The sequence below is a fragment of the Miscanthus floridulus genome, chromosome 9 (genome assembly GCF_019320115.1).
Source record: "Miscanthus floridulus cultivar M001 chromosome 9, ASM1932011v1, whole genome shotgun sequence".
In the NCBI taxonomy this organism is placed as follows: Eukaryota; Viridiplantae; Streptophyta; class Magnoliopsida; order Poales; family Poaceae; genus Miscanthus; species Miscanthus floridulus.
In genome coordinates this window covers 124,251,986-124,274,394 of record NC_089588.1, presented here as the reverse complement: position 1 = coordinate 124,274,394, position 22,409 = coordinate 124,251,986, and positions in this window count along the sequence as shown.

The following is a 22,409-nucleotide window of genomic DNA, read 5'->3' as shown; positions in this document are numbered from 1 at the left end:
TATTGGCTCTCACCTTTCATATCGGCTCTCAGAGCCGCACATTCGGAACTGTCTGGCGACACCGGCATGTTCCGCCTTAAATTACTGATAAACTTTCTCTCCTTGTCAATTGTAGGGTCAAATTGACTGGCATGTCTCGGGAGGAGTGCGTAGGATCGACCATCCCTGCGCTGAAGCTAGGCGGATCTCTAGCTCCATCATGCGGACCCTTCCGGCTTGCTCGTGTGCCCTAGGCACGGAGACGAAATTTCATGGCGACACTTAGGAACACAAGCTGGAGGCTTAGTCCAACTGAAGTTGGAGCCCATCTCGGGTTTCAGGACCAGTCTATCATAAAACTGGTCACACGGGCGCGTCTGGGCTCTATTTTCGATGATCCATATATGGATGGAAAGCTAATTAGATAAGGAAGCCACTGCAAGTGGTCTCACGTCAAAAGCTCTTCGGAATCAACGGGAATCGTCGAAACAAGTCAGCGTCCAGAATCTGCCAGGGTGCTGCGACACCGTCTTTTGGTCCGTTGGACCGTGTATCGTGTTTGGGCCCATTAGAAGTGCGTCCAGGGGACTTTGCATGATTCTAGAGTCTTCATAAACGGCCACCACCCCTCCATTAGGGTTTGGGTTTTGCTTAGATTAATCGGTCAAGAATAGTTTCGCTGTTCATCGGTTTGTGAGACCCCAACTTCGTCAGATTAATCATTCATCTGCAATTTGGTCGTTTTCTTTCTTGTTTTTGCTTGTGTTCTTCATTGTGCAGACAGGGGTTAGCCTTCTTGGTGAGGTCAACCGGATCCGTGTCTCGGTTGATAATCAGAGGAGTTGTGGTGCTAAGATTGCAGGGTTCGATCTTTTGATCTAAAGCCGGATCGGTGTGTCATTCTCCGCCACAACGATAGTTACCTCCACCTGATGGAAGATCGGGATCCCCATCCCATTAAGTGGTATTTAGAGCTAAGGTATATCGTCAGGTTCACATTTATCCCCTAGTTTTGAGTGTTTCGCATTTGTCCCATAGTCTAGTGCCATACTCGTTTTTTCCCTATCCTAGAACCTTCCGCGCCATAGCCTTTGCATAGTTCAGTTTTAGAGTTCGTCGTGCTGAGTTTGTGTCCTGGTCGAGGTCTTGTTGCTGGTTAGGTCGTGTTGGAGTCCAGTTCGTGTGTTTTCTCCATCGTTTCCATCAAATCCTTGCTGCCGTGACCAATTTTGAGCGCATTGTTCCCATTTTGTCCTCTAATTCGGAGTCAGTTCTTAAAACTGGTCTAGTTTTCGCATACGAACTCGGATTTCGACATCCCTTATATCAAAATCGATCAAAAAAAATTTACATGTCACAAAGAGCTTTACATGCATACGAACTCGGGTTGCGTCAACATATTATAAATATACATGTCACGACCCAGACGACTAGACGGTATGACGTGGTAATCCGACATGGAAATGGTGCCTAGTAGCGTAAGGTTGTTCACTTTCTAACTTGCCAAGTAATTTGCTTAGCAGGATGGACATGTTCCTTTGTGCCCGATCTGCATAGCACTAGTACCAAGACCAACACACTTAATCCTACAAATTGTGGTATAGCTTAAATTTTTTGCTGAAGAGATTACAGACACTACAATAGAGTTGACCTTCATTGCCGGTTGCTCTAAAACCGGCAGACATAACCCTTCATTGCCAGTTTGTGGCTTGAACTGGCAGTGATATTGGAGTCATCATTGCCGGTTCTTGGCATGAAGCGCAGTGACACTATCACTGCTGGATCGGGACATGACCCGACAGTGATAGACTGTACGAAACACTTCATAACTTTCTTATATGATATCCGATGAAGACAAACTTTATACCAAAGTTGTAGTACTCGACCAGATCTACAACGTTGTAGTTCATAATATTTTTATTTGAAGTCGTTTTAATACCAAAATATGCATCACAATATTTTATAGAGTTAATATCAAAGGAATCCATATGTTGTGTAGTCACAAGTGGGTGTGCAGTGTAGTGGTAGGGAAGGAGAATTATGTGTTGTATGGAGAAATAACCAAAACAAAAGTTGTAGATCTTGAAAAGTTATGCAACTTTGTGGTTGATAACTTTTTCATTTGAAATCATCTATCCAACGAAAATTACGTTTGAATTTCTCACATTTCGAATTCAAAATTTTCAAACGACCTCGGATAGAAAAACTACCAAAATGAAAGTTGTAGATCTCGAAAAGTTGTACAACTTTATAGTTGACAACCTTTTCGTTTGAAATTATATATCCATGAAAAATTATGATTGAATTTCATACATTTTAAATTCAAATTCTTCAAACGACCTCGGATGGAGAAATGACCACAACGAAAGTTTTAGATCTCAAAAAGTTATAAATTTTTGTAGTTGACAACGTTTTCATTTGAAAACGTTTAGGGTCCCAAATGCTCATTTCAAAACTAGATGAACATAAAATGGGAATGACCAATATTTCAAATGGACAAAAGTGTCTTACGGGTGGAGTGGTTAGGGGACGAACGCGCGAAGCCGCGCGTTTTTCGCATGAAAAATCGCAGGACCGTGTGGGTAATTCAATCGAACGGTCCCCGATTATATAAAAATATTTTAGTATTTTTACTTGCTGATTTTGGTTTTTTTGGAAAATCTCATCACTGAAGTGATGAGCCCCCCTCATCACTATCACTTTTCTGCAGTGGGAAAGTGGCACTGATGAGGGATTTTGAACCGACAGTAAAGACCTATTATGCAGTAGTGATATAAGCACATCATTTTCAACAACAGTGACTTGTGGTATATCATTTATTTGACTTTACACAGGGGAGAGGTTATTGACAACCACATGGTTACACCCGTAAGATCATCTCCAGCAGCTCCCCAATTCGTCCATCATCCCCTTAAAACTGTCATACTGAGGGAGATGAGGCAATTTTATTGGTAGCTGTAGGATACAAGCTTGATGTCAATTAGTAGATTTTAGTATACCCCACCTCTCTCTCTCTCTCTATATATATATATATATATATATATATATATATATATGAAAAGAATAGCAGCTGCAACTTTATACCCCACCTAGTGCTGCTTTCCTCGAAGACCGGCACCACACAAAGTCTACACCTAACCCAAGGGCTGGCTTAATTAATGTTAAATTTATTTATGATTAGTACCAAGTGGATTTGTTATATATATCTTCTGCCAGTATTGTTCATGATGCATGATAAGGGTCATCGTGAAAGAATAGATACGCCTTATATATCAATAGAGCCGTAGAGCACGACTAATGAGATGAGCCGCTATCTGGTTTTTGTGCATCGTTATGCGTTCTTGGCAGGTGGGTTGGACATTTGTTTTGCAGGATTTGGTGTCTTGAAGAGGATGATGGAAGATGCCAGTAATTCGATTGTAACATATATTGGTTCCATCTGGCCTGCGTACCACTACTACCAGTTGTTTAATTTCATGCGCGTGTACATGGGTATTTACACGCTGGGTTTTGTGCCTATTGGTCGGGTTGGATCCAAAATAGCTTTGTGTCCAGTTCCTCCTTTCTTTCTTTTTCTTTCTTTTAAGATCCTTCTCTGTTTCCTTCCTGCGACAAGCATTATGTCCACTTGTAGATTTTACATCCTAGATTCCTAGTCATATATAAGAATATACTGTACTCCATAATAGCCGAAACTTTAGTTCGCAGTTGGTCTTTTCAATACCTTTGTGCTGCTTTCCTCGAAGACCTGCACCATACAAGTGTCCACCTAACCCAATTTGTTATAAAATGTAGTACCGAGTCTGTTTGTGTCGATGGAGGTCATCTAGGTTCTTAGGCCGGTTGTCTTTTTAAAATGGGGCGGGCGCGCTAATACGCTCTATGCTTGAACCTTGTATAAAGCAGGGGAAACCTATTGTCTAAAAAAATGTAGTACCGAATTGATTTCTTACGTATGTTCCCAGCAAGTCTTGTTCATGGTGCGCGACAAGAGTCACCGATGCTAACTAACTGCTCTCGGATGAATTATATCACAACATGTCAGCATTTGTTTTGAAAACAAGCATGTTTCTGTCTCATAAAGTGATAAATATATATTTTATGTTTCAACGACATGAAAAATATACTAATGATACTAACAAATTATCTAAAATTATATTAAAACGGATGCTATGCAATTTTATATAAGTTGTTGTTTGGATACATTTATACATTTAACAAAAACGTTTGTCACGTCTATATTTAAAGTACAAATATTACTATACATGTAACACCAAAAAATTTGAATTTTTGAAAATAGAGCTAAAAAGATTTAATTTGGGATTTATGCGCTCATGAAAACATAGGAAAATAAAATTTTTCACTAATTTAAAATTTATCATAGGAATTTACTAACATGGTTGTGCATACATGCCGGTGCATTTGATTTAATGGGTTGAGTGGTCTGATTAAAATTCAAAATGGTTTAAATTGCTTTTGAAAATGAATTTGAAAATGGCTTTGAAATAAAAGAAAAGAAAAGAAAAAGAGAATTGGAAAATAAAAGAGTTTTCCAAAGTTTGCAAAAGTTCAGTTTTGTAAATCTCCCAAAAGTTCTCATCTTGAAAAGTAATTTGAAATTATATTTAGATTTGCATTTGGTTCATAATTGAATTTGGTTTTGAAAACAAAATAGAAAAGGAAAAAGAAAAACCCTTTCCCTCTCCTCTCCCTCCTTTTCGGCCTAGCCGGCCTGGCCTTCTTTCCCTCCCGCTCGGCCGCTCCCGCTCCCGCGGCCCAGCCACAGCGGCCCAGCAGGCTACCCAGCGCCGCGTCGCCGCTCTCCTCCTCTCCCTTGGCCCAACACGTCGGCCCAACTCCGCGCAGGCCGCGTTCCCGCCTGTTCTCTCCGAGCTCTGGCTCGCTGACAGCCCGGCCCCGCTGTCTCACTCGCTGCCACCCCGGGCCAACTTGTCAGCTGTCTCCTTTCTCCCGTCCACGCTAGACTCTACAGCCGTCGCTGAGGAAGTCTGCCGCGTCCACATTTTCGCGTCGTGCCGTGCAACCCACGGCACCCCGCCTCATAAAAGCCGAACCCCGTGTCCGCCGCCTTCATCACAAGCCTCGGAGCTATTCGCCGCCTTCACCCGAGCCGCTGCAACCTAGCTGCACCTCGCCGTCAACATTGTCTGTACCGCCACATCCCGCGCCGCCGAAAAGTGTCTGGGTGAGATTGCCATCATCTCCTCGCTTGCCCGGTGCTTTTGCTTCGTGCGATCATGAACCGTAGGCTGTTTTTGAAGAACGCCGATGAGCTCGGTCACCGCCGGCCATGTCCACCGCCGCCTCCTCTTCCTGTTCCGGCGCCGGCCACGCCATTCCCTTCCCATCCGTCAGATCTGCGATCAACGATCCAGATTAGAACATACCGATTTGGCTGGCTTATTTGCTAAAGAGACCCTTGGTTTTTGAATAATCAACCCGCCGTCCAGCGTAGTTCAAAATAATTCAATCAATGCCCCTAGTTTTTATGTTTTGACCCCTGTGTTTTCCTTAAAACGACGCCAAGTCCACAGAGAAGTTTTAATTCATTTTTTATTTTCAAACTAAAAATGAGTTCAAAATAATTACAAGATTGCCACTGATTTTGTTTTGCTCATATTTTCTCTATTTTATCTCCGATATGACCCGTTCAACTTGCGTTAGGTTCGTAATTCCATAATCTACATGTTCTTACGTTAGGTATGTTTTTAACTTTTAAAATTCGAGGTTATATTTAATCTATTATTTTATTAAAGAAAACCTTGTTTAATTCATATCTTCAATGTTTTAGCTCTGATTTGACCTGTTCAAGTTGTGCTAGATTCATTACAACGAGATCAACGCGTTAGTAATAATGTTTATCATGTCACTATTTCTATAATTTAATGGTTTAAACTCTAATTTGAATAATAATTATGCAACTGGATTTTATAAATAAAATATGATTTGTTTTACTTTAGTTTTATAATTCAAATCTAAATTTGACTTAATTCAATTTATATAAGCTTTTATATAGTTAAAACACATGAAGCTTATAGTTTTATATTTTCTCTTATGAGTAGATCTTCCGTTTGCTGTTTCTTTCTAACCGTAGCTCCGATTAGTGTGCTCTTCACTTGCTATTTAGATCTGTTGTTTGCTTCATGTATGATTGCATGGATGCTTGTGTGGTGCTTTATGATCATGTCCAGTCGGTGAGCTATACGTGGTGAATCAAGAAGCAGATCTTCGAAGATTTGGATTAGAAGAAGATCAGAGTTTAAGGCAAGTATAGCATGGGATCTTTCTTGTTGTCCTATACACCTTTAATCATGTAATTCATGTTGCATGTGTCTACCTTGATTACCACTAAGGATTTCCTAGTACTTTGTTATCTTGTTTCTTGATACCTATGGAGTATTGCATTGGGTAGTATGATGCTAGTGCTCAATTAAAAACCATGATATTGTAACTTGACTATTGGTATATGTAATAAACATTAAAGGATGTTTTTTAGCAACATACAATCAAGGGGCTAGAGCATTGGGCTGTTTTTATGGTGCTCTAGATTTATGTCCTTAAGGACTTATCTATAAGTGATTATCCAAGACTTATAGTACAGCTGTGAGGGCTACATGACTCTGGCTTTAGCTTAGTATGGGGACCTTTTCTAGCTTGTTAGTGGTTACCTTTATGGCACAAGAGGGTCTCCGACAGGTATGATCTTGGCCTGCCAAGAAGGTGCTCTTTGGTTTCTTGGTATTTTGTTAGTCACTCCTTGGAGGAGGGTTCATGCTTATCGATGGGAAAACCTTAGGGGCCCTAACTTTTTAGACAAATCTTTAAAAGGCTTCATAGTGAACCCTGCCGACCTTCCTTGATAGTAGGTTAAGAGGCTCGTGACCTCAGGCGAAAGGGTAAATCATGACTCATAGTGAAAGTGTACAACCTCTATAGAGTGTAAAACTGGTATATCAGCCGTGCTCACGGTCACGAGCGGCCTTGGAACCCTTACAGAATAGATGAAGAATACGAATGATACCGATGATGAACACTATGGTACTGTTTACGCTATTCGTTATTCATGTTTACCTGATCATGTGTTTATATGGGCTTATGAATAAGCTTGTTGTAACCCAATTACTAAAAGTTGACTCACTAAAAGCTAATCACAGTTAAACCAATGTCAGCCTTTTGAGCCTCATGAACCCCATGTTATAGTTGTTGAGTACGACATGTACTTACGCTTGCTTTATTTTTCAATTATTTGGACAAAAATCCCAGATGGGTACCAGATTGCTAAACTTTGGAGGAATTAGGCTTGTGATCAACTAGTCAGTTGTCCTTGTGGAAGTGGAGTCTTCACCTGAAGATCAGAGTTGTCTTTCCGCTGTCTATACTCTGAGGTTGTATTCTTTATATTAATACGCTATGTAATAAGCATTGTCTTAAGATATTATCCTTATTTGTAGCTATATGGGATATTTGACTTTCTAGGCTCATATATGGTGTGTATCTAGTTTTGTTCTTAAAATTGGGTACTACAAAGTGGTATTAGAGCAATGTTAACTATAAGACGCAAACCTAGTATAAATTGGTCGTGTTAAGGTTTAGAAGTTGCCAACCCTTAGGAGTAGGAGTAGTGTAGATCCTGGCGAGTTCTTCAACAAGCAGGGCGGCATCGGTCCGGCCGACCTTCAGCTTGTCTATAAGTACCGTCATGGCTTATACTTTGGTTTTAAGGCTGCATTGGTTAAGTTCGACCTCTACTGCGAGCTCTACTATAAGCTAGTTATCGATCTTTATCAAGTTCAAGTACGGCTACATCGGTTAAGTTCGACCTCCACTGCTCGAATTAGATTAAGGTCAAGTTATTGGCTCTACCTAAGGGTGATATCCTTTAGGTAGATTCATTAAGTTATCGATCTTGCTGATGTTTTTACTACTAATAGATTTTCAGCAACATCAACCTGCTCGATCAAGATCGAACTAGATCGGCCTCATATGCTTTTAGTATGTCGTTTGCTTTGTGACAATACAATGTTTCTTACTTTGAGCGACGGGTTACATTTTATTGGCTATTCTACCTCGATCTTGATCGTGCATAGTATGCGGTTAAGGCATGTATGATCTTGAAGCGGTTTGCTAGCTAGTTAAATCTAGTCTATAGTTCGCTATTATGGCTGCAACGATCCAGTCGACCCCCACTGATGGCACTTTAGATTAGATGATGCTAGTTGGTAGATTGTTCCCGATCAGGCATGATCTTAGCTGTTCGCTATGCCTGCATTGGCTAAATAGCCAATCGCCTGCACTTTAATGCTCGTAGTATGTCTTCATGGTCCTGTTAAATATGAGTAGATTTGTTTTCTTTAAAGATTTAATCTGTTATCTTTATTATGGCCGCCATTGATCCAGTCGAACCCCACTGTTAAATATGATATGTTAGGTTTGAGGAGTTGATAGGTCTGCTCGTATTGAATAGTCAATTGTTCACATGCTGTGACCCTTTTTCTACCGGAATCGGCTCTTTTAGCCGATTCGCCTGTGCCTTCAGAGATATAGCATGTCTTTCAGAAACTTGTCAGGATATGGATGGTTTTGTGAATTCTTTGGCTTTAATTTGCTGTTATCATCATAGCTGCATCGATCCAGTCGAACCTCACTTTTGATGATAGCGGATTAGTTTCAGAGCGTTTGTAGAACTATTCGTATTAGACAGTCGATTTGTTTGCATGTTATATGCTCTCTCGTCAAACTCATCGGCTCAATGCTTCATACTGGTTATATTTTGTCTAGCTGATGATTTTACTTACATCTGTGTTTTCTCATCTAGTTGTTGGCCCACTGGATCATCGGTGTTGCCGACCACTCACCAGCGCTGCCGACCACAACTAATGTCATGCGACCACACGCTATGACAAGAGGGGGGATAATGATAGTTCATGGTCGGCATCACTAGTATGTGCTCAGCAACATTAGTGAGTAGTCAGACATCTCCGTGCTGGAGATCCAGTGGGCGAACATTGGCTGCACCCAAAGCGGCACACATGGAATTGTCTGGGCAAGGCCGGCATGTTCCACCTTAAATTACTGATAAACTTTCTCTCCTTCTCAATTATAGGTCAAATTGACTGGCACGCCCTTGGGAGGAATTCGTAGGGTTGAATGGTCCTACGTTGAAGCCAAGTGGATCTCCAGCCTTGCTCCGTCAAGTAGATCCTTCTGGCTTGCTGTGTGCTCGGCGCATCGACACGTTTTTGTGCCAACACACATTGTGGCACGCCTGGTGGGACCCCACAATCGTCATGGCGACTTACAACAATAGTGACATCCTTATGGTGCCTTATGAAGACTTACCTGATGAAGATAAAGATGTCATTAGTAAAGCTATAGAAGAATTTTAGAACGAGTGCTTGTTGTCCTACACCAAGACACGTGACAATAAAGTTGTTCAGAAATATCCACTACCAAGAGTTCTGTTGCATGAGCAGACAGATGCAGATGAAGCTGAAGACAGGCGTTTCTTTGTAGAAGCTGTAAACAAATCTGTTCATGATGCCATATTGAACCATAATACAATTTTCCTAAATACATTCGACAACACCATGAAAGAGGTGTTTCATGGATATCCGATTGATCAGGTTGGGCCAGTTTACTACAATATTCCACACCCATCAATTTAGGGGACTAATCAAGCTGGTACTAGCCATCAAGAAGTAGCACCAGCTGGTAATGATGATGTCCAGGCAGTTCGGAGTTCATCTGAGTAAGTTCAAGGTGCTACTGCTAATCAGATACAGTATAATCCTAGATTGTCAGTGCAGCATGTGCAACAGCCAACAGGGCAAGTTTAGAATCAAATGATCAATTTTGGCACATCAGGCTAGATACCGTCATCGGATCAAAAAATAGCGCCATCAGTTCAAAGGATTCATAGAGATATAGATCCTAACATCTATAACAAGAGACTTCAAGCAATAATCCAGCAAAGGACCCAGCAGATAGAGATTCTACAAGGATATCATTATGGCATAGATTACAACACCCTTCACATGATTCCAAATCTAGGGTATTAAGGTACCCAAAATTTTGATCCACAGATCAGTCAGCAATTGCAGAGAAATCCAAATTCAAATGCGGATGAGTTGTTGCTTAGAGTGACCGAGATGATGAAGAATTAGTTCAGTTTGAAGCCAAAAGGGTAGACCTTCTTATACAAACGCCCATATCTAGAGTGGTATGATTTGGTCGCTCTTTCTACAAATTATAGGCTCCCGGAGTTTGCTAAGTTCACTGGCCAAGATAGCACAAGTACAATAGAACATGTCAGTCGATATCTCACCCAGTTGGGCGAAGCATCCATTGAAGAGGTCCATCGAGCTCGTTTTTTCTCCTTGTCTCTATCAGGGCCAACCTTTACTTGGTTTTATCATTGTTAGTTAACTCCATTGCTAATTGGGCTGACCTAGAGAAGAAGTTTCATACATATTTTTACACTAGGATAGGAGAAAAGAAAATTACCGATTTGATGACTATAAGGCAGAGAACTAATGAATCAGGCACCGAGTTTCGTCAGAGGTTCCGAGAGACTAGGAATTTGTGCTTCTCATTGAACTTGACTGATGATCAGATAGCTGCTTTGGCCATTCAAGGAATGTTGCCAATGTAGAGAGAGAAGCTGCTGGGATAAGAGTTTGACAATTTACGTCAGTTGGCTCAACGAGTGGCAGCGCTCAATAGCCAATTCTAGAATATGCACAGAGATACCCGATTCTAGAAGAATGTCGCAATTGCCAAAACCTATAATCCATATTAAGCTGAATGGAATTGGGGTAAGAAGACAGTAATGGTGCCAAACCTTTGGGGAAGAGGAGTCGAAGAAAGCTATGATTTCTACGTCACAAAATCAGACAAGCTCTTTGATTTCTTCCTTGAGAAGGGATAGATCAAGTTGCCTGATGATCATGTTATGTTGCCCCCTGATCAGTTCAATAATAAGAAGTTCTGCAAAATTCACAACGCCACTTCTCATTCTACTAATGAGTGCAGAGTTTTCTGGCAACATATATAGAGGGCTATTCAGCAAGGAAGGCTCAAATTTGATACACCTCGGAAGATGAAAGTTGATGATAATCCTTTCCCAAGAGATCAGAACATGGTTGATGCTAGGTTGTTCAAAGGGAAAACTAGTCCTAACATCAACTAGATCAAGAGAAACTGCAAATATCGGCTGATGAATATAGAGAAATTAGAAGACATCGTGACTAACAAAAGAGTCGATATGAGCAGGGAGAGACGTCAAGGGATGAGGAGACAAGGCCACGTGTTACATCTCGAATTTTGTTGAATAAATGTCAGCGGCAGAAGGAAAAGGATTATTAGCGTTGGTTAAAAGAGCAAGAATACCAGCGTCAACAAGAAAAATAGAGGTATGAAAGAAAGCAAGCTGAATCGCATTGGAATTGTCCTTTCTTCATACATTGTTGGAATGAAGGTTTGAAATTGCCTACTAGAAATAACTATCCAGAATGCAGTGAACAATATTGGGAATTTAGGCAATCTCAAGCCAACCACCGGTCTATCCATGCTCGAGATGTGTATCATCATAATAATATGGATCGACGCTTAAAAAATAAGAGTGTTCATGATTGGCTTGGAAAGCGAGTTGTTGATCAAAACTGGGTTGATTATGAAGAAGAAGATAGCGAAGAAGAATATGTTTGGTAGGAAGGGCAATGGTGTCTAGGAGGTTTGACAAGAAGACAGAAAAGAAGCGTGCAACGCCTAAGGAACAGAGAGCTAGAACAGGCTCAAGCATCTAGTAGGCCTCAAGTGTGGCGTGCCAAACAAACAATCGATAGGGGTCAACCATCGCTAATATTCAAATGGCTTTTTTGTTGCCATCAGAATTCAGGGCTCCAGCAGATCAAGAAGTTTATTCAGATTTCGATGAATTAGGGTATGAGGAGATGGTTGCCAAGTTAACGGGTGATACAGTAGGCTATATTTGATAAGTCAATCAAGCATCGGCACTTAAAGGCTTTATATGTAAAAGGTTTTGTTGATGGGAAGCCGATTGGCAAGATGTTGGTGGATGAAGGTGCTTCTGTCAATCTTATGCCTTACACCACTTTTTCGTAAACTTGGCAAGGGACCAGTAGATTTGATTGAAACTGATATGATGCTTAAGGATTTCGGAGGTAATGCATCTAAGACTAGGGGGGCAATGAACGTCGAATTGACAATCGGAAGTAAGGCTTTGCTCACCACATTCTTCATCATTGATGGAAAAGGTTCATACAGTCTACTCCTTGGTCGTGAGTGGATTCATGCAAATTGTTGTGTACCATCAACCATGAATCAATGTTTGATTCAGTGGCATGGAGATGATGTTGAGCTGGTTTGCACTGATGAATCTATGAGTATCGCAACAGTCGATCCAGTATATTGGGAGCTAGAAGACTTCGACTATTTTTCTGGCAAGTTATGGGAAGGAGGCTTCATTAGAGTCAACGATGAAAGCCAACAGCTGATCCAAGCAGTCGGCTTTGAGAATTTGTTTTAATGGATAATCCCATAGATGGTACAGATGGTAAACTAGGACATGGCTTTACGTTGGCTAATGAATTAGAAGAGATAGATATCGGTTCTGGGGATAGGCCTAGGCCGACGTATGTGAGTGCAAAGTTGGATCCTGAGTATAAGCAAGAGTTAGTGGATTTATTAAAGGAATTTAAAGATTGTTTTACTTGGGAATACTATGAGATGCCTGGTCTAAACCAATCGATTGTTGAACATCAGTTGCCAATCAAACCTGGATATCAGTCGTTTAAAAAAGCTCCAAAAAGATTCAACCCAAACGTTCTTGATGATATCAAAAAGGAGACTGAAAGATTGCTAGAAGCGAAATTTATCTGACCGTGCCGATATGTAGAATGGATATCGAATGTTCTTCCCGTGTATAAGAAAAATAGGAAGTTAAGAGTTTGCATCGATTTCAGAGATCTAAATAAGGCTACACCCATGGATGGTTATCCAATGCCGATAGCCGATATGTTGGTAGATGCAACAGCCGGGCACAAGGTTATTAGTTTTATGGATGGCAATGCAGGGTATAATCAAATTTTTATGGCTAAGGAAGACATAGCAAAAACAACTTTTAGATGCCCTGGCACAATCGGTTTATTTGAATGGGTTGTGATGACCTTTGCTTTGAAGAATGCCGGTGCAACTTATCAGAGGGCAATGAATTATATTTTTCATAAGTTGATCAACAGGATTGTTGAAATCTACATTGATGATATGATGGTGAAATCCAAGGGATACAAGGAACATCTAGCTGATTTGTGGGAGACTCTGGAGTGCACAAGAAAACATGATCTAAAGATGAATCCCAATAAGTGTGCCTTTGGAGTATCAGCTAGACAATTTTTGGGTTTCATGGTCCACGAGAGAGGAATCAAAATTGGTCAAAAAAGTATGAAAGCAATTGATGAGATAGTACCCCCGACTACTAAAACAGAGTTACAATCTTTGCTTGGAAAAATTTATTTTATCAGGAGGTTTATTTCAAATTTCTCAGAAAGAGTTCTACCGTTTTCTCCCTTATTGAAGTTGAAAAATGATCAAGAATTTAAGTGGGTTGACGTACAACAAAAGGCATTTGAGGAGATAAAAGAATATATGAAATGTCCACCTGTGCTGGTCCCTCCTCAGCAAGGTAAGCCTTTTAAGTTGTACATATCGGCCGATGACCAAACAATTGGATCGGCCTTCATGCAAGAGTTTGAAGGAAATGAATGAGTTGTTTTTCTATCTAAGTAGAAGACTTTTGGATCCAGAAACAAGATATTCTCCCATCGAAAAGTTATGCTTGTGCTTATATTTCTCTTGCACTAAGTTGCGACATTACTTGTTATCGGCTGAGTGTACAGTTGTTTCCAAGGCTGATGTGATCAAGCACATGCTATCAATGCCAATATTAAATAGAAGAATGGGGAAGTGGATTCTTGCATTGTCAGAATTTGACTTGAGTTACGAATCGGCTAAAGCAGTCAAAGGGCATCTAATGACCAATTTTATCACCCAGCATCATAAGCCAAGTATTGGCTACATAGAGCCGGTACCTTGGGTATTGTTCTTTGATGGGTCATCATGCGAGCAAGGTGGTGGCATTGGTATTGTTATTATTTCACCTCGAGGGGCAAGTTTTGAGTTTGCTTTTCCAACTGAGCTAATTGTTACCAACAACCAAGCAGAATATGAAGCTATTCTTAAGGGGCTTCAACTTCTTCATGAAGTAAAGGCCGAGGCAATTGAAGTATTTGGAGATTAACACATAATTATTAATCAGTTGATACTCTGAGGGGATATTATGATGAGTGCCAAAGGTTGCTCAAGGAATTTCCTCATGTCTCTCTTCAACATATTCCGAGAACACAGAATCAAGAGGCTAATTGTTTAGCTCAAAGTGCATCAAGTTATCGAGTGTTTCAAGAGATCTTAAGCAGCGAGACTTCGAATAATGATTGGAGAGTTGAAATAGCTGATTACCTTAAGAATCCATCGTAGAAGGTTACTAGGAGGTTGAGGTATAAATCGACTAAGTATGTCTTGCTGGATAATCAGTTATATTATAAAACAGTCGATGGGGTGTTGCTTAAATTCTTAAATCAAGAACAAGCTAAGGTGTTGATGGGCGAAGTGCATGAAGGGATATGTGGAGCTCATCAATCGGCTTATAAGATGATATGGATTATTCGTAGGACTAGATATTTCTGGCCAACAATACTAGAAGATTGTTTTGAATATTATAAGGGGTGTTAAAATTGCCAACGATTTGGTAATATTTAGAAATCGCCCGCATCGGCTATAAATCCAATAATCAAACCATGGTTGTTTCGAGGTTGGGGAATTGATTTAATTGGCTAGATTTTTCCACCTTCAAGTAAACAACATAAGTTCATATTGGTAGCAACGGATTACTTCATTAAGTGGGTTGAGGCAATTCCTTTGAAGACGGTAACCTCAAAGAACATGGTTGATTTTGTCAAGGAGCATATCGTGTATCGTTTTGGGATTCCTTAAACTATCACCACAGATCAAGGGACAATGTTCACATCAGAAGAGTTTGGAGGTTTTGCTGCTAGTATGGGAATCAAGTTGTTAAATTCTCCTCCTTACTATGCTCAGGCTAACGGCTAGGCAGAGGCTTCCAATCAGATTATGATTAAGTTGATCAAGAAAAGATTGAAGAGCAGCCAAGGAAGTGGCATTCAATGCTTATTCAGGCACTATGGGCATATAGGATGGCCTGTGATGGATCGATTAAAATGTCACCTTATGAACTTGTCTATGGTCATAATGCGGCCCTTCCTTGGGAGATTCAAACTGGATCGAGGCATGTCACATTGCAAAATGATTTGTCAGCCGAAGTCTAAAAGAATCTTATGATAGATGACCTAGAGGACTTGAGTTGCCATCGACTACGTGCTCTTGAGAATATCGAGGCCAATAAACTGAGGATTGCAAATTATTACAATAAAAAGATCAAGAGCAAACAATTTTCTGAAGGAGACTTAGTCTCGAAAGTGAAATTACCGATCGGGTCAAAGGACAACAAGCTCGGCAAATGGTCACCAAATTGGGAAGGACATTATCGGATTAAACGTTGTGCGCCTAGTGTTGGTGCAGAAAGTGACCAGCATGTAAATATTTGTAGTTTTGCCGTACATTGTGCTCGGATGTGGCCTAGCACCCAATGACATAGGGTTTATACTAGTTCAGGCAACGTGCCCTACGTCTAGTTTGAGTCAGTCGGTGACTTTATTCTTGAGCCCAGGTGCTCGAAGTTTGCAGTGGGGTTACAAACGAGAAGGAGAAAGATGGGGGGTACAAGAGGTCCAGTCGGACTATGGTCTGAAGGACCGGGAGAGACAGGAGCTCCGCTATGTGCTATCTGTTCGAGCGTGTGCTCGAGGTCTAAACCTGGTGGTTTTGTTGTGGTGTGTTGAATCGATGTAAGTAACTTAACCTCTATTGGGAGAGAGCGCATCCCCTTTTATAGATAAAGGGGATGGCCTTACAAGAGAGAGAGAGAGAGTGTACGTGTGCTAGGTCTTGTTTCCCACGCCATCATGTACAAGATGATTGTAGGTGCCCACAACACTATAAATGTCAGATGCATGTGGGAGGTTGCATCGTCTTCTTCCGGTATGGCAGATGGTGGTGCCTACTACACTGTTGGTGCCTAGAGGCATGTACGGGGTTTTACCGTGCTCGTCTTGTATGGTATATGCGGCACCCACAACACTGTTGATGCCCAGAGGCACGTGGGGAGCCTTACCGTGTTTTCCTGGTATGGGAGTTGAGAGCACCCACAACACTGTAGGGTAAATGTCGGTGCCCTCAAAATTGTTTTGGGCTCTGACATGTCTAGAAGGTTGCAGGGCACCCCTTTTGATCTATCTTGTTAGTACTATCCTGCTGGTGTAATGGGTACGGTCCTCAGTATTGCGGTTGACTTGAGTGCCCTGCCTTACTTTCTCCATCCGCTTCCTAGTCCATACCGAGCGGGCGTCACTGGTCGATTGGTCCTAGTCGGCTCTGATTGCGCCAGTCGGAGAAGAACTGTAAGCAGAGGTAAGGCGCATCCCCGGTTAGAGATGTGGGTCGAAGTCAAAAGTAGTGTTTTGGCCAGGCCTTCCAGTGTCGAAGAGGCCACCCAAAGGTGGGCCAAAGTCAAAAGCAAGCGCTCCAATCGGAGAGGTGGGCCGGAGTCAGAAGCGAACGCCGTCCCTTCTCGGCCAAGCCTTCTGGTCGGAGATTGGATCGTCCCTCTAGTCTACCGTTTGGGTATTTGGGCCAGCCTAGGAGTTGCGCTTCGTTTGCAACATTGTCTGCTAGGCCAAGCCTTTGTTGGGAGCCGGTCCATGAGGGACCCTGGGTTTATGAACCCAACAGGAGCCCCGAGCCCCCGGGCGATTCGAGTAGAATTGTTTGGGGGATTTTTGTCTTGACGGTGGATGCACGCGAGCGCACCCGCAGGTGTAGCCCCGGATGATTCGGGTAGAATTGTCTGGGGGGTTTTTTTGTGTTGCTAGCAGGGGAGGTTTTGTTTTGTTACTGGGTGCGCGCGAGCGCACCTGCGGGTGTAGCCCCCGAGCCCCCGGGTGATTCGGGTAGAATTGTCAAGGGGGTTTTTTCATGTTGCCAGCGGGGAAAGTTTTGTTTTGTCAGCGGGTGCGTGCGAGCGCACCCGCGGGTGTAGCCCCCGAGCCCCCTGGCAATTCGGGAAGAATCGCCTAGGGGGTTTAGTTAGCGGCCGTGAGTGTGTACCTTGGGCAAGACAGAGTCATCAACAAGGGCGTTGGTCGTTAGGTAGTTCAGGGATCGAGCGAGACAGGGCTCGTGGACCCATGCGCTGGGTGCAATCAAGGGATAGCCGAGGGATCGGGTAAGGCAGACTCATGGATCCAGGTGTCGGGCGTAGCCGAGGGATGGGGCGAGTTCAGGGTCACAGACCCATGCATCTATTGCAGTCGAAGGACAGCCGAGGTATTAGGCGAGCCAGACTCACGGATCTAAGCGTCGGGCATAGCCAAGGTGTAGCCAAGGGATGGGGCGAGTTTGGGGTGGAGGACCCATGCATCGGGTGTAGCTGAAGGACAACCGAGGGATCGGGTGAGGTGAACTCATGGATCCAGTCATCGAGCGTAGCCGAGGCATAGCCGAGGCGTAGCCGAGGGATAGGGCGAGTTTGGGGTCATAGACCCATGCGTCGGGTGTAGCCAAAGGATAGCTGAGGGATCGGGCGAGGCGGACTTGCGGATCTAGGCGTTGGGTGTAGCCAAAGGACAGCTGAGGGATGGGGCAAGTTCGGGGTCATAGACCTGTGCCTTGGGTGTAGCTAAAGGAGAGCCGAGGGATCTGTCGAGGCGGACTCGCGAATCCAGGCGTCAGGTGCAGCCATGGCAGTTTTTGGTGTCTTGAGCCCTTGAGCCCTATTAGGCTTGATAGGGGTCGGTTGAGTTTTGTGCATTACCCCGTCCACAGTTTCTCGCAACCGGAGGGGCTGAGCTAACGTCGCTTGCCTCGATGGCTTGGGCTCAAGTGACGTGCTTGGTGAACTCACTAACGGGTATGATCGAGTGAAATCCGAGTGCATCGTTTGTGACAGGGTCGGCATAGCCCTCATGTGAAATTCCACTGCTCCTTAACCTATAGCCCGGTAGATGCTTGGGTCATTCCAGAGATGAACCTAGGTGGCCCACTGACCTCCCTTCGATGGAGATTCTGTGGGCTTGGCAGAGGTTTAGGATCGAACGAGAAGGTTGAGATGACCCTGTCTACTTTGGGGTAGACTGGGCGAGGGCCACTTGGGGCTCATCTACATTTTCTCCCTGGCTCTGTTTGACATGAGGCGGCCTTGAGCCCTTTGTGGGCCGGCCTTTGAACCCCGGTCGGTCGTTGCTCATGTTGAATGAGGCAACTACCGCTTCATGACGCAACACGGAGCATTGTGATGCGTTTAACCGCATATGCGATGCCTTAGCCCCCGAGCCCCCAGGCGATTTAGGTAGAATCGTCTAGGGGCACGGGTGTATGGAATGAATGAATGCATCTATGGATGTATGAATGTTTATATAAAGAAATAGTGGGGGTTGGTAATGTTACCTTGATGACTCGAGTGATGGGGTTCGAAGACCTCCAATCGGAAATGTTCGACCAGGATCCGTACTCGTCGTTCATGACAGAGTCAGCATGGCCCACATGGGGCATCCCTCTATTCCTTACCTATCTCTTGGTGTTTGCCTGAGCCATCCGATCGACTTAGGAAGCCTGATGGTCTCTCCTGGGCAGAGATCCCATGGTTGGGCCTTTCCAAGTCCCGCCTAAGAAGGCGAAGGGCCGCTCGCACGTGGTGGCACTTTGTTTCTCATGCCTGGTCATGCGGTAGTGGTGCGCCATACCTAGGCCATGTCCCATCTGACCAGACGTCGTTCCGTCGGGCAGGGTGCGTCCCATCGGTCACAGCGCATCCTATCGTTTCCCATCCGCATTGAATGGGGGAAGGGAGAGGGTTTCTCACCCCAATCCTTTTGCCTTTCCTCAACTACTCTGCCTCTTCTTTAAACAGGGGAAGGGATAAGGAAAGGAGAACTCATAGACCCGTTCATGATTCTAGAGTGTGATGTTGAGTTGGAGGTCCCCTAACGTGGATGAGATGGTGCTGGCCGCCTTCGCCGAGAAGGGGCCTCTTCCACCGAACAAGGTGGTGCGCTGGAGCATGTTGTTCGTCGCTGGTTTCATCACTGTCTGTGAGGTATTTGTTTGGATGGAGTCGTATGTGGACTCCTTCCAGTGAATCTTCTTTAGTCGAGCCTTGTCGGAGGGGAAGCCGCTCAGGGCTACGCTAGTGGGGGGTTTTGCCCTTGTGGCCGCTCAGGTACGCCAGTTCATAAAGTTTGATGAGACATCCTCCAGCCCGGGCATCCATACTTTAGCGGGCGGCATCCCTATCTAGGAGCTGCCTCGACTGCCTGAGAAGGTCCAGCGCTCCATGCTCTTCTACAGAGCATCTATGGGTGCGACGCCCTTGAGGTACCCGTTGCGCTCGCCGAAGTCGAGGGAGCGGAACCAGGTGGGGTCCTTGCGGCGGTGGTTATGTCTGGTGGCATGTGTCCTGGCCTCATCTTTGGCATCAGACGATGCCGCTGAGCGGCCACAACCACATTTTGAGTAGTAGTAGTAAGAAAATGTATTCGTTTTAAGTTTTATGGGGGAGCCCCCGTGTGAACAGCTTTTGTATCAATGAATACATTAGTTCTGCTTTGTGATATCTGTTCCTTGTTTTTTATCCTAGGATAGCTTTGTTTTTGTCCTTTCTTTTTCGCACCTGCCCGTTTATTCCGTAGGCTACAAGTTTAAGAACCTGGGCGTGGCCCGCGAGGCTCGGTTGCTTGCAACCATAGGTCATGGCGGGGTGCGTTCGGTCGGGAGTAGAAAACAAAGTTACATAGGGTAATCAAAGGAATGGAATGCCCTTTCGTTCAGGCGAAAAGTTTTTACCATGTGACAGTAAAAAAGAGAGGTAGTATTTAGTATTGTACCCTCATGGAGCCCCCGAGTGACCCAGGCTGAAAGTGTTTAGGCTAGGGTGCTTTACAGGAGCAAGTGTTGAATAAAAGCGGTAAGACCGAATTTAAGGGAAAAATGGCGTAGCTGTTCAATGTTCCAAGTGTTGGTGAGAACGTTGCCATTATCGTCCTTCAGTCAGTAGGCGCCCGGTCGGATCACTTCGGCCACCATGTAGGGACCTTCCCATGGTGGGGAGAGTTTGTGTTTCTCCTTTGTTGATTGGGTCCTCCAGAGTATGAGATCACCGACTTCGAGGATCCTCCCTCTGATCTTTCTTTCATGGTACCTACGGATAGTTTGCTGGTAGCGATCGGAGCGGATGGCGGTCGTCTCACGGGCCTCTTTGAGCAGGTCGATTGTGTCTTGCTGAGCCTCCATGACTCGGTCGTAGTCGAATGCCTTTACTCTTGGGGCACTGTAGTCGAGGTCAGAGGGCAGCACTACTTCAGCTCCGTAGGCTAGGAAGAAGGGTGTGAACCCTGTGGATCGATTTGGGGTCATTCTCAGGCTCCAGAGGATCGCTGGGACCTCTATAACCCATCGCCCAATGTACTTGTTGAGTCGGTCGAAGATGCATGGCTTAAGTCCTTGGAGGACCATGCCATTGGCACACTCGACCTGACCATTAGTACGTAGATGTCCGACCAAGGCCTAGTCGATCTTGATGTCGTATCCATCACTGAAGTCCAGGAACTTCCCAGTGAAGTTTGTTCCATGGCCAGTGATGATACAGTTAGGAACGCCTAACCGGTAGATGATGTCGAGGATGAATTTGACCTCCTCTAGCGAGCGGATGTTGGTGATGGGCTTGGCCTCTATCCACTTAGTGAAATTGTCGACTGCTACGAGCAGGTGAGTGAAGCCGCCCAGGCCCTTTTTGAGGGTCCTACCATGTTGAGGCCCCAGACCGCGAACGGCTAGGTGATGGGGATGGTTTGGAGCTCCTATGCCGGCAAATGTGTTTGCCGAGTGTAGAACTGGCATCCTTCACACCTACGGATGACCTCCGCTGCATCTCGTAGTGTGGTGGGCCAGTAAAAACCTTGGTGAAAGGCTTTTTTGACCAGCGGCCTTGGGGCCGCATGATGTCCATAGATTCTAGCATGGACCTCGAGAAGGAGCTGCTTCCCCTGGTTGGTAGGGATGCACTTCATGAGCACCCTCGATGGACTCCATTTGTAGAGCTCATCACCGAGCACGATGAAGGTCTTAGCGCATCGAGCGATCAGTTGGGCTTTAGTCCTTTCAGGTGGAAGAACCTCCTAGAGGATGTAGGCAAGTAGTAGCGCTCGCTAGTTGGTTTGATCGAGCACCAGCACGGCGATGTCGGCGGGCGATGTTGTCATGGAGGCACTAGGGTCGGAGCCCCCGAGCGTCGGGTTGGCATCGGGGTGCGTCTGGATTGGACCCTCCAGGATGCGGGTGGATGGCTCATGGAGGTCGTTGATGAAGACTCTGCTCGGAGACAAATCCCACCTGGCGGCCAATTTCGTGAGAAAATCGGCCGCATCGCTTTCCTTTCGGGGGACGTGATGCAGCTCGATCCACTGGAATTTGTCCTCAAGCTTGCACACCTCCTGGCAGTATCTACCATGAGGGGTTTTTTGCAGGAGGACTCCTTCATGACTTGATCAATGACCAACTCTGAGTCGCCGCGGATGTAGAGTCGCATAGCACCGAGCTTGATGGCGATGCGCAGCCCGTTGATGAGGGCCTCATATTCCGTGGCATTGTTCGAGGCCGAGAAATGGAGGCGGATGGCGTAGCAGAGCCTACTCCCGTCCGGGGAGATCAGAACCACTCCAGCATGGGGTAGGTGTGGTTGGTGCACGGACTATCCATGAGCTTGCTGAAGTGGTCAGGCAGGCCCTGCTAGGGCTGCTTGCCCATACGATCAGCTGCGGCGACCAACGCGGTGTTGTCCGATCGGTGCCGATCCTTTTTGTTCTTCTTGCCCCTCTGCGTGGAGGGGCCCTCGTCTTGGTCGTCGCACTTGGCCTTGCCTTTGTCCTGGCCTTCATTGAAGACCGCTCTAACCGCGTCCTCATCGGAGGCGTGGTTTGTGGCGACGTCGAGCAGGTCGTGGGTGGTACGGGGCTTCAGATAGCCAAGCTTGTGGATTAGGGACTTGCAAGTCATCCTGGAGACGAATGCACTAATGATGTCTTCATTGACGACATCACGGAGGGAGTTGCATCGTTGTGAGAACCTACGGATGTAATCCCACAGGGACTCGCTGGGCTCCTATTGGTAGCTCTTGAGGTCCTAGGAGTTCCCAGGGCGGACAT